We start from the raw sequence: 10853 nt of genomic DNA, 5'->3' as shown, positions 1-10853 counted from the left end.
CAACTCCCACCTAACAAGAAAATTTGCATTAAGATCCAGCTTCCTCTACAGATCAGGGATATACCAATACCAGAACACAAAAACTTGGTTCCCTTCATTGTTTGGGCCAGAGCCACTACCTTTTAGACAACTGCTTCTAGAACTTTGCCTCAAGCACAGCTCTAAAATCATCCCAGAGCTGGGTGGGTCCTTTTCTGACCTTAATCTAATCAGGGTAATGAGACTGCATGTGGTAGCACTTGCTAATCAGTGCTTGAAGCTACAAAGAGGGAAAGCTATCAGGCCTAGCTGTATCTAGCATCTAGTTAGAATTACTGAGTCCTGAGCAGCCTTGTAAGTAGATGTCTCTTGTATCCTTTACAGTTTTGTACCAATTGTTGTATTTGCTACTTAGTTGAATATAGAAATGAGTAGTCCCCTTACATGTTGTGCCTCTCCACACACAGAAACGGTGGTGGGTGACTATAGGACTCTCCTTAGGGAGAGGCAGAGCTTCATTGCTAATGTATCATCTCGGGTAGACTGCCAGGGGTCTTGGTAGGCTTTCCTGGAGAAGGTAAATCTGGATTAAATATTAATGAGTAACAAAGTACTTAAATGCCCCTCAAAGGTCTTGTTTTAGGCTCTTGGCAGACCTGGGCACCTGCTTCATGCTTTGATGAGCAACTTACAAGGAAGGGGAGATACTTTTTCTTCTGAAAAAATGAAATGTTTTATTCCAGTTAACATGCATCCTTCCCAGAACAATAACCCTAGATATGGCCTGTAGTGCTTCTGCTTTAATCTCTTCCTATCTCCACAAGGAATTTTCTCTGCGTTGATTTCATCTAGGATCTGTAGTTCGTCTAGTAGTTTTCTAGTTCAGGTCCTGTGTATTTTGCATGATGATGGATCCCGTGAAGCTTCCACCATAAGCGAAATAACTTGTAACATTTCTGGTGCTGCAGAACTCAAAACTGAACCTAGAATCCTTGGTTTGGAAAGGGACATGGGTGTTAAATCTCAGCGTAAAAATAATGCACTCAGGAGCTCAGCTGAAATATCCCTTCATAAGGCCATCTGTCATAGCTGAGCTATGAACAGTTTGGTACATTGTTGATCTGTCTCAGTGTGCTGTTAAGTTGTTTTTGTCTCCCCACTGGTGAGGCACATTCTTCTTGTTCACTTAATTTGTTTCTCTTGGAGAGTGTTTTTATTCAGCAGTTGTCACCAAGTCAATGTGACATGAAACAGGAGGGAGGAGAGGGTCATATTCTGCCTGATCTATTCAGTGTCTCCATTGGTGTGACTGTACAGGGTAACCATGGCCCATTCTTGTGCCCATCCTGCTGCTGTTTCTCCAACTCTTATTGCAGATCCTGCTGTCTGCCTACTTGGAGACAAATATAATCTTGACAGTGCCTGTTGAGAGTGGCTGGAATTTTGTTCCCTTTTCCCATTGCTGGTGGCTACTGGAGCCCTTCCAGCCTTGGTAGTGAGCAGTTTCATCCAATGAGCTACACTTCCCAAAAGCCCTCATGATCCTTCCACAGTCCTCACTGCAGAATACTGCTTGTATGGAGTTACTTAGAATGGGTTATATATAAACACACATTTCAGCACCTTTGAGTTCACCACTCTATTCTTTCTTTCATGTCCTCCTGTCCTTCTCCCCTCCCTTCTCTGCTCCCTGGATGTCTTGTTATACCTGTTTCTACGTGCCTAAGTCATGCTTTAAGTAACAGCTGTCTGATTCTTTGCTTCTTCCCATACCCAGCTAATTATTTTCAATTTATTGATTTTTCCACATGGAGATTAATGGGATATTCAGCTCTCAAAGCCTATATCCACACAGCTGTGAGCTAATGCATGGGTATGGGAAGGGGCAGGGGTGTGTGTGTTTATGGGGTTGATCACCTTTCTGTTGAACTTGTGTAACAAACCAAAGGGATTTTTCTCCTCCTTACTCATAAAAAGCCACCAAGCTTCAAACTTTTGCCAAGGAGTAATCATATTTCACAAGGAGTAAAAAGTAATAAATAAAAACCTGATAAGTTTGCAATAAGAAAATTGTTAACATGTGTCTTTCCTATATCTTTAATTGCTTTGGCTAATGTATTCTGGGTGTGAAAGAGCCAGACACAATGGCAAAGCACCACAGCACAGATGCAGGTGATGTGGGGTCAGAAGTTCCCCCAGGACCCCACCTTTGGTCCCACCCCTCTGCCACAGCTCTTTCTGTTTCCTTGTGCTGCTGCATCAGCCTGTGGGGTGCAAACCAACCAATATTTCCTTGGTTCTTTCTAGACAAAATCATTTCAGTGGTCCAGTGTACAGCACAGCAGCTGCATCATATGGCCAGGATAGGCATAAGAAGCATTGGATTCACTGCTGATGAAAATGTATCGTGGAAACATAACCTCTGTAACATTGACTCTGATCTTACTGGTTTATCTGACCAGGGAGATCCCATGGAATCATGCTAATACAAGGCTGTGGATTTGAGCCTTATAGCATTAATTGGTAATTTGGGGTGTAGGAACTTTTTTAATGTTTTGCAACCTCCTCTATTAGCAGTTTTCACACCACTTTATTTTGTCAAGTCAAGTGTGAGTGAAACCAGGCTCTATCTGTAAGACAGTAATTACCAAGGGACTTGGGGAGAAGTGGCAATAAGTGGCTAAGAAGTGCAATCAGCAGATAAAGTAAAAATAAACAGAAACATTGGCAAAGTGATTACTGTTTAGCAACTCTGGGCTGAATATTTCCTGCTTTCCTGGAGCCTATCAAAATGGTAGCCCAGATTCTCTGTCTCATTAGGATCTTTTGGCATGCTTGGCTTTCTGGGCCCTGAGCTGCAGATTTGTAGTCGATAGCTGAATGCTGCAGATTTCACTAATTTCAGGGCATGTTCAGAACTCTTCAAAAATCAACCCACTTGCTGATGTATGGGTTGAGATGTTCAGCTTCAAAAAAGAAAACCTGGTTGCTGCAGTGAAGCCCTCTTTAAACCTCTGACCTTGACTTTCATCCTTATTCCAATAAAACCAAAGCAAAAAATACTTTTTCTGGACGTGACCTTCCTCTTGCCAAGGCTAGATGGATTCAGTTAGGTTTTGGGCAAGGAGTTCCTCCAACATCTGCTACAGCTTTGCTTGTGACTGCTGCTCCAAGGAGCCTATGTTGTTACAGGTAGGATAAGTTAAAATTACAATGTCCCCATTAGAACCACTGGTAAGATTTGCCTGAGAGTGAGTTAGAAATAGCGATAAAGATGCAGTTTTACAACCAAGATTTAGGAATGAGGGGCTTAGACACAGGAGATTTGAGGCAGAACATGGAGTTGTTCTGACCAGAGAAACATGGCTGAAGAGCAAGGTAGAATTAGACACAGGCTAGAGATTTTTTTTTTTAAACCTGTTCAAAAAGGGGATGGTGGGACAGCTGAAATGTGTCCAGATATTGCTCATTTTTCCCCCAATGTTAATCTCCAACACAAATTAACCTCAGTCCTTTTCCTTTTCCCTCTTAGACACACGCTATTTGTCAAGCCATGTTGCCTTAACACTTCCGAACCAGCTGGAATAGATTTAGCCTGCCCAAGGAAAAAAAGAATGCAATATGGCAGCCTTTGGATGAAGGAGCAAGCATGTCTCTTGCTGAGTGCAGCCTCTTGTAGGTCATCACAGCACATGTGTGTCCCTCTCCTGGTATGGCTTTTGTTGAAAATGGCTCAAGGTACAAAAAAACTGAAGCTTCCTGTTAGGCTAGGAACGGATCAGTGTGGGTAAGGTAGCGTGGGCAGGAAGGCATGCAAGCATCTGGTTTGAATAGCTCTGTGCATGCAATATCAGCCAACTTTCTGTAGGTTTCACGGTTGTTGGTTTTTTTTATCCCAGAGTGCTGGAGCAGTGGTGGACCCCACCCTCCCTGTGCCTCCCAGGAAGGCTATGAGGAAACTCATGGAAAGGGGGTCAGCCTCCTTCATTTACAGCAGCCGCTGAGGTTAGAAATGACTCTGAAAAGCCCAGGCGTAGTCTCAAAGGTTAAGTTTCTCCTGTGACACTCGGGATGCAGGAGGACCTGGTGCCGTGATGTGCTTCTGATGGGAAAGCAACATGTGAGAAGACAGGCGACTGAGGGGCCTGCAGGATACACATTCCTAAATGTCACTTAGCCATACAACCTGTGAGGGCGGAAAAGTGGGCAGATGGAGAAATAATATTTTCATTGAAAATTCTCTACCTCTAAAATATTTCCTGTCAGGTTCCTTCCAAGAAGGGCTGAAGTAAGGAAGGAGGGGGGCTGAGGTGGGATGTGTGGCAGTGGATACGAGCTTGTGATTCCTCAGGCCTCTTCATTTTGAGAGCATTTAACTCAATCCCCTTTTTTCTCCCCCTCCCTGAGAAAAGGATCATGCTAAACATTACTGGAGCCGGAGGCAGTTTGGGAAGTGAAATAAACACCTGACTGTTAAATGCTAAAGGTTTACTCAACCAAAAATAAAAATAGTTCTGGTTTCCTCCATGACGCTCTAGAGTTACGTTCATCAGTGCACTTGAGCTGGAGGTTTGCACAGGGGGAGTCTTGAAAGGTTGGAAGTCTTCAGAGGGAAAAATTTTGAGGCAATAAGACAGGCCTCCCTCTGTCCTGTGAGAGCTCTTCTGCCACTGAGAAAATGCTGCAGCTGTTTCCCTGGTGCAACCTAAAAATAAACTCCCTCCTCCTTTCCTAGCTGCTTGTATCAGTTTCATTGGTGCCATCGCAAACCCAAGATGTCAAGTGTAACAGGTCAGAGTCTCAAGGGTGGGTGCAGTCCCCTTCACATGGTGTGAGAGGCAGAAGGGAGCTGTGCCTCAGCACCCCAGAGGAAATTTCATGAAGTTTGGGGCTTAAGTCACGGTGGCCTCTGGGTGTTCTGCAAGCGGCAAATGATACAGAGCAAACACTACAACTGGGCAGTATGAACATACCTGCTCAGGGATGGCACCAAGAGCAGAAACTATGGTGCAAACACTGACATTAGGAATCCTCACTGGAACCTTTTTTGGTGTAGCTCTGCCCATTGAGTTGAAGTCATCATGTTGCTGTAGATGATCTGTGCCTCAGAGAGCCAAACTGGAGCATCAGAAAGTTGCAGTATGTGCAAAATTATTCTGCTTATGTGTCACCTCCAAAATGCAAGATGGAAAATGCTATGTATTACAAAAGATATTTATTGGGGTTGATCATATATGACACATACATTTGCAATATGTTTCCTTCTGTCAGGTCATCCATAGATGGACTAGGAAATATCATTTAACACGTATGAAATAGAGCAGATTCCTTCCCTGTACGATGACTGCTTGCTGATTCCCAAAGCTTGCCAACTTGTAAAGTAGCCCAGAAAGGCTATATGTGAAGTAAACCATACTTCAATAGCTATCGCATTGTCCTATGTAGGTATTCTTCTTCAGGTAACAAAATAGATTAAGCAAACTGGAGAAAAGGGTACACATACTGCACACTTTTAGATGGGGGAGGGAAATAGGGTGACTAATGGGAGTCCAAACTGGCATCTCTGTTCAAGTCAGCTAACACCAACTGCTTGGTGAAAAAAGTCCACACCTTTCCCCTTCTTAACTGAGATGAAGCAAATCCATGGGATTCAAAATTATTCAGGACTCCCAGATGGATAAGCTGAATTGGAATTACAAGACTCCCAAACTTTCATTTGCTCTTGGGAAATGGGAAGCTCGGAGAGACAGAAACACCCAGCCTGAACTGAGGTAATAGCAAAGCTGAATTAGCATTGAACTGCTCTCGCTAAAATGAAATTTGCTGTAGTTAACCAGAAAATTTTAGGGCAAGAAATTATAGAACAATTTGGGCAAAGAGAAATGAAAGCCACCTGTTTAAAGTTAGCCTTTAACCTATTGCCTCTGCCTTCCCTTTTGCTTTCTCTCTCTTTCAAATTCTCCCAGTATCTCTGCTTTCCATAGAAGCAAATCTTCCCCAGGGAAAGTCAATTCTGAAGGCAATTTTCCAAAAACCATTTGGCAGAATTGGCCGGTACTTCAACTGCAAACATGAAAAGGCATTTATTCCACTAACTCAAACGTAGTTTGAAAGAGACATTACTGAACTTGTTTTAGGAATATACTTTGACTGCATCAGTTTTATTGCTTCTTGTATAAATGTCAAACTCAATTTGCCTCAAAGCAGAAAAAAACTCAAAGTACATGGTAATGTATATATTACATACAAAAACTGGGGAAAAAAGTGTTATCTCCATGGTAAACTCAAGCCCATACAATGTTAATTGTACCCACTGTACCCACTCAGTATTTCATCAGTGGTAAGAAGAAGGAGGGTGTGTGATCCTGGTATCGAAGGTGGTGTGTGTAGGATTGTTGTTAAGCTGGCCAGGTAATATAGGATGCTGAAGATCTAATAATTCTTAAATTTTGGTTGCTTAATTTTGCAACCTAAAATTTTTCCTTTTCATTCCATAAGAGGGTTGTTTTCCTGTTGTGTAAAGAACTTGTTGTAACCCCATTCTTTGTGCACCATCAGCAGCATTTAACCTTGGTCTGTTAGCACATCAGCTAACACACATCACGTTTCAGACCCAGGATACCGAGCAGCAAAGGATTTTTTTCTTGGAAAGATGGGAAGAAAAGAGCAAGTCTTCTAAATTCCTATTTCAATCAGTACTCATTGCTAAATTTTCTAGCAAGAAGTGAATTGGCTATTTCAAAACACTTTATCTCAGCAAAACTATAGTTGGAATTTCTTGGGGGCTAAGGAAGAAAGCACATCTTTAATCCAAAGGTTATCCCCCTGCTGAATTTCAAAGACTTGCTGCAGACAATGTGGGAGACAGAGCTTCCAGAGGAAAAAAATGCGGATTCTTCTATAATAAGCAAAAAGTATTAAGCAACGTAAATAATGTCATCTCTGCCATTTTACGGTACAACATAATTTGCAGGAATTTTAGGTATTAGGACAGACTATGTATTAAGTGCTGCCATTTGTAAAATATTACTGTGAACACATTAGATTTTGCAATGGTTTCATTTGCATTTTAAGGTCTGATCCTGCAAAACCATAACTTCATATGAGTAGCTGCAATGGCATCAGCAGTGCTTCTTATCTACATAAAGTTAATGTCTTGCACAATTATTTTCAGGATCAGGACATAAGACTGAAAATGCAATTACTTTGTGAGTTACAGAAAAGAAAATGCTCTTTGGAATAGTAGGTGAGATTCTCTGCTGCAGTAAATGATATAGGACCCATTGAATTCAATGGAGCTATCCTGATTCACACCCGCTGATATGGCCCATTAATTTTAGTGTATGAAAATGAATCTCTGCTCTAAAAATACCAATTAGTAATAAGCTTTGAGAAAGAAGAAAAAATCAATTTAAATTCATTTTGTGTAATGCACATTTTCTGTTGCTATTTTAGTTAAATTATTATTATGCATAATAATGGCAGGGCAATAGGTGCTGTCACTTTAGGAATTTGCAGCTGTGATGGGTAGTATAAAAGTTAGTGATAGGGAAATTTCAGAAAAGCCCATCAATTTCATACAATTGTCATTATTATGATTTGGATTAGGGTAGTATGTCCCTTTCCCCACTGAGATCTCATCCCCGTAGCACTAAACACATAAAGAGAGATTATGCCAGCTCAAAACAATTTATAGTCTAACTAGAAAAAATGAGCAGATAGGAAGAGGGGAAACTGAGGCGAACAGAGCTTCCATAAGTAACTGAGCATGGAGTCAATCTCATGCCTCTTGACTCACGGCCAGGTGCGCTATTCAACATGTCAGGCTGATCCTCAGGAAGGTTTTTTTTTTTTTTAAGTGCATGTGCAAAAGTGAATATGTACTTTGGCACTGAGCCAGTTTCAGCATTCAAACTACCCGGAGACAAGCATGCAAGCAAGATCGTGTGTGAACACCCAGCTCTGCAGGCATTGAAACACCAGTTGGTGCATGGGGTTATTTGCATGCTCATTTTGCTTCTATTCAGCACTCATCCCACATGCATTTGTGCAAAGAAGATCACACTCCTGTGCCGGAAAGTTAAATGTTGTCTCTGTGCGTTGCCATTCAGCATTGGTTTTTCATGAACAATAAAAGTCTTTTGGGATAAGTGGCACTCAAAGAGGATTCAAAGCTGGTTTCCTCATATACCAGGCAATCCTGAGATAGTAATGAATCGTAGTCATAGCTGGATTACTCACTGTTACTCATAATGCAAGAGCTAAAATGAAAAAAAGTTTTGGTTCATACAGTGTAAAATTGAAGGGTGGAACTCGTGTCCACAGGACATTGCGGAGGCCAAAAGTACCAGTTGATTCAGAAAGCGATTTAAATCCCGGAGGACAAACACAGCAAGGACTGTTAATCATCATTGTCACTAGCTGCAGATGACTAGAAGTGGGGAGGATATGCTGAGGAGATCAACGCTCACTAATTGCCTTGTTCTCGCAGTCTTTCCTCTGCAATGGGTAAGTGAGCCTTGGGCATGCCGGGCCTTTGCTCCACCCTCATATGGCTGAAGTTCCTACTCCCTGTGGCTAAGACATGCAAGCTCCAGTGCCCCAGAATAGTGATTTAGGAAATTTAAATCTGCAGGTGCTCTAATTTTGAGGGGTATTTTTTTTAACAAGTAAGAAAATAAAAACAAGTGATATGAGTATATCAGATCAGATATCTTATGGAGCTTTTTCAGGAACTGCTTTGGAAACCTACTGCTCTGTACCTGTGAGTGTATTGACTTTGAAGAGTTAAGCCCATTTAACACTTCTTGGGATGACACTAAGGTCATATGACAACAAGCAAGAGTTCAGGGTCCAAAGCACAGCAAGCTGCTTCGTGCAACCTGAGGTTGCTCAGACCCTGCAGATATGGACCCGAAGATATGGAAGATTATTATTTTCATCTAATCTTCATCAGCCGAGAGATCAACAGCAGCAGCTCACGGAGGCAAGTCATCCTCAGGACATGAACTCCCTTTCTCCCTGATCCTCCTCTCCCACCAGCCCCTGTTAGTAGTTTCACCTTGTTCTACAGTTATAAAGTTGTTTTTCAATGGCAGAGAAAGGAAAAAAAAAAAACAACCCAACATTTCTTCTTCTAAGAAACCTATTGACAGGCAGATCCTGTGGATTCCTCCTAGTACAGCTATCTTTGAACTGAGGACTTCTTAGTGAAGTTGGGGAGTTTCCTGGGGTTTTACTGTTTTTTTCCTAAATTGATTGTGGAATTTTTAAACAAGGTTGGTGCCTCTGATCTTTTTCTCAGCAGCTGCAAAATCTGTTTCTCCCCCCACAACTTGTTCCACAGAAACCAAGTATTGGAAAAATTAAAGGAGAAAGGACAGCAGCACCATTTGCAGAGACAGCCTCAAATGAAACAAGGACCATTCCTATTGCTTTGTGAACAATCAAACATCCAAAAGGGCTTTGATCAAGTTTTGGGCTTATAATATTTGTGAATTAAGGATAACTGCAAAAGTTTACTCCAGATTTTGATTTAAATATTGGACACTCCTAAAGATCATTAATCCCCACTGTTTGGTTCAGGTCCCTGCTGTGAAATACAGATTTCTTCTTATTTCTTGTGTGCAGACTTTATTTTTCCAAGCTTTCAATGATGAAAAGCTTTCCACTTTTTTTCAGTGTATTTTCTATGTGTTATTGTGTATCTTTTTGTTGTAAGGATGCTATCCTCACTTGTCACAAGACTGTTTGATTTCAGTGAACTATGACTTTATACCATGCCTGAACCTGGCCTGGCATTCTTAACGTCAGCCTATGTCTGTAGTTACATGCAGAAAGGTTACGTTGCTGTGAATATAAACCCTTTCCCAGGCTGGGAGACACAGATGATCATGGCTGTAAGAATGCGAGAAACCTGTAGGGATGAAACAACACTGTGTTGAACCCTTGACCAGAGGCAGAATGGGACTTTTTTAGAGTTATGTAAAGAAAGGGGGGTAAAGGCATACACACATGCACAGATTTTAATTCGGGGGTGTGCTATATTGTGTTTCTAGCTGGAGCAACCAACAAAAAAGGCCAATAACTATATGAAAAGTTTTTCTTAAGAAAACTCCATCTTTCTTAAAATCAGCAAAGTGCTGACAATCTGTACAAAAGTGTACTCTACAGAGATTTCTAAACCCAGTTTGGCTGTCTGGGGCCATCCTGATGAAGCAAGGATCAGCGTCCAAGTACTTAGGCGGCTTTTTACTCCAAGCCTTTTGAGGGACTTCTACCACCAACCCAATCACATTTATTTCACACTCAACCTTTCCAAATAATGTTGGAACCAGAAAGTTATTTATGTGACCTGCTTAATTGAAAGAGCATTTGCTGTCAGTGATCAAATAAACTGTTATTGATCTTCAGCATTGGAGGCTACTCACATGGAGCATTCTGGTACGTATTTTTCATTAAGATACTTTTCAGAAAAAAAAAATCAGAACGCAAATGCAGCAAAAAAAAATCCTATAGGGTACTGAGGTAGATAAAAAATCAAAGAGTTTTGAGAGTGACTCCAGAGAAAAGAAACTGTGCAAAGCACAAAATAGTAACAACACCAATTATTGCACAAAAATGTAAAGGCTTCAACATATACAACATCCTGCTCTTAACTCCGAACACTTAGTGAGAGAAAACTATTTTAAATCACAGAGGAATGTCTTGGCCCTTTGTTTGGGCAAAGAGAGACGGGTCTTGGGAATGAGAAAAAGTGCAGTGGTCAATGGGATTTCTCTTTGGTCCCTGATGTGAACAAACCCTCTGCAAGACCTGGGACAGGCCACTTACTCCAACCTCTCATCTTTTCAGTATAGTTGGGCACTATTCTT

At 41.5% G+C, this 10853-nt stretch overlaps 1 long non-coding RNA gene across 1 annotated transcript; it reads left to right on the top strand.

Moving 5' to 3' along the window:
• Positions 1-308: 308 nt before the first annotated feature.
• Positions 309-4415, top strand: LOC148056545 (uncharacterized). The gene is made up of 3 exons (XR_015703030.1): positions 309-350; positions 3559-3689; positions 3879-4415. It is a non-coding gene; the product is annotated as an uncharacterized LOC148056545 (long non-coding RNA).
• The last annotated feature ends 6438 nt before the right edge of the window (positions 4416-10853 follow it).

Source organism: Nipponia nippon, unplaced genomic scaffold, assembly GCF_047370975.1.
Source record: "Nipponia nippon isolate SJK-2023a ecotype South Korea unplaced genomic scaffold, ASM4737097v1 scaffold_13, whole genome shotgun sequence".
Taxonomy (NCBI): Eukaryota; Metazoa; Chordata; class Aves; order Pelecaniformes; family Threskiornithidae; genus Nipponia; species Nipponia nippon.
This window is presented reverse-complemented; position numbering and strand designations above follow the sequence as displayed.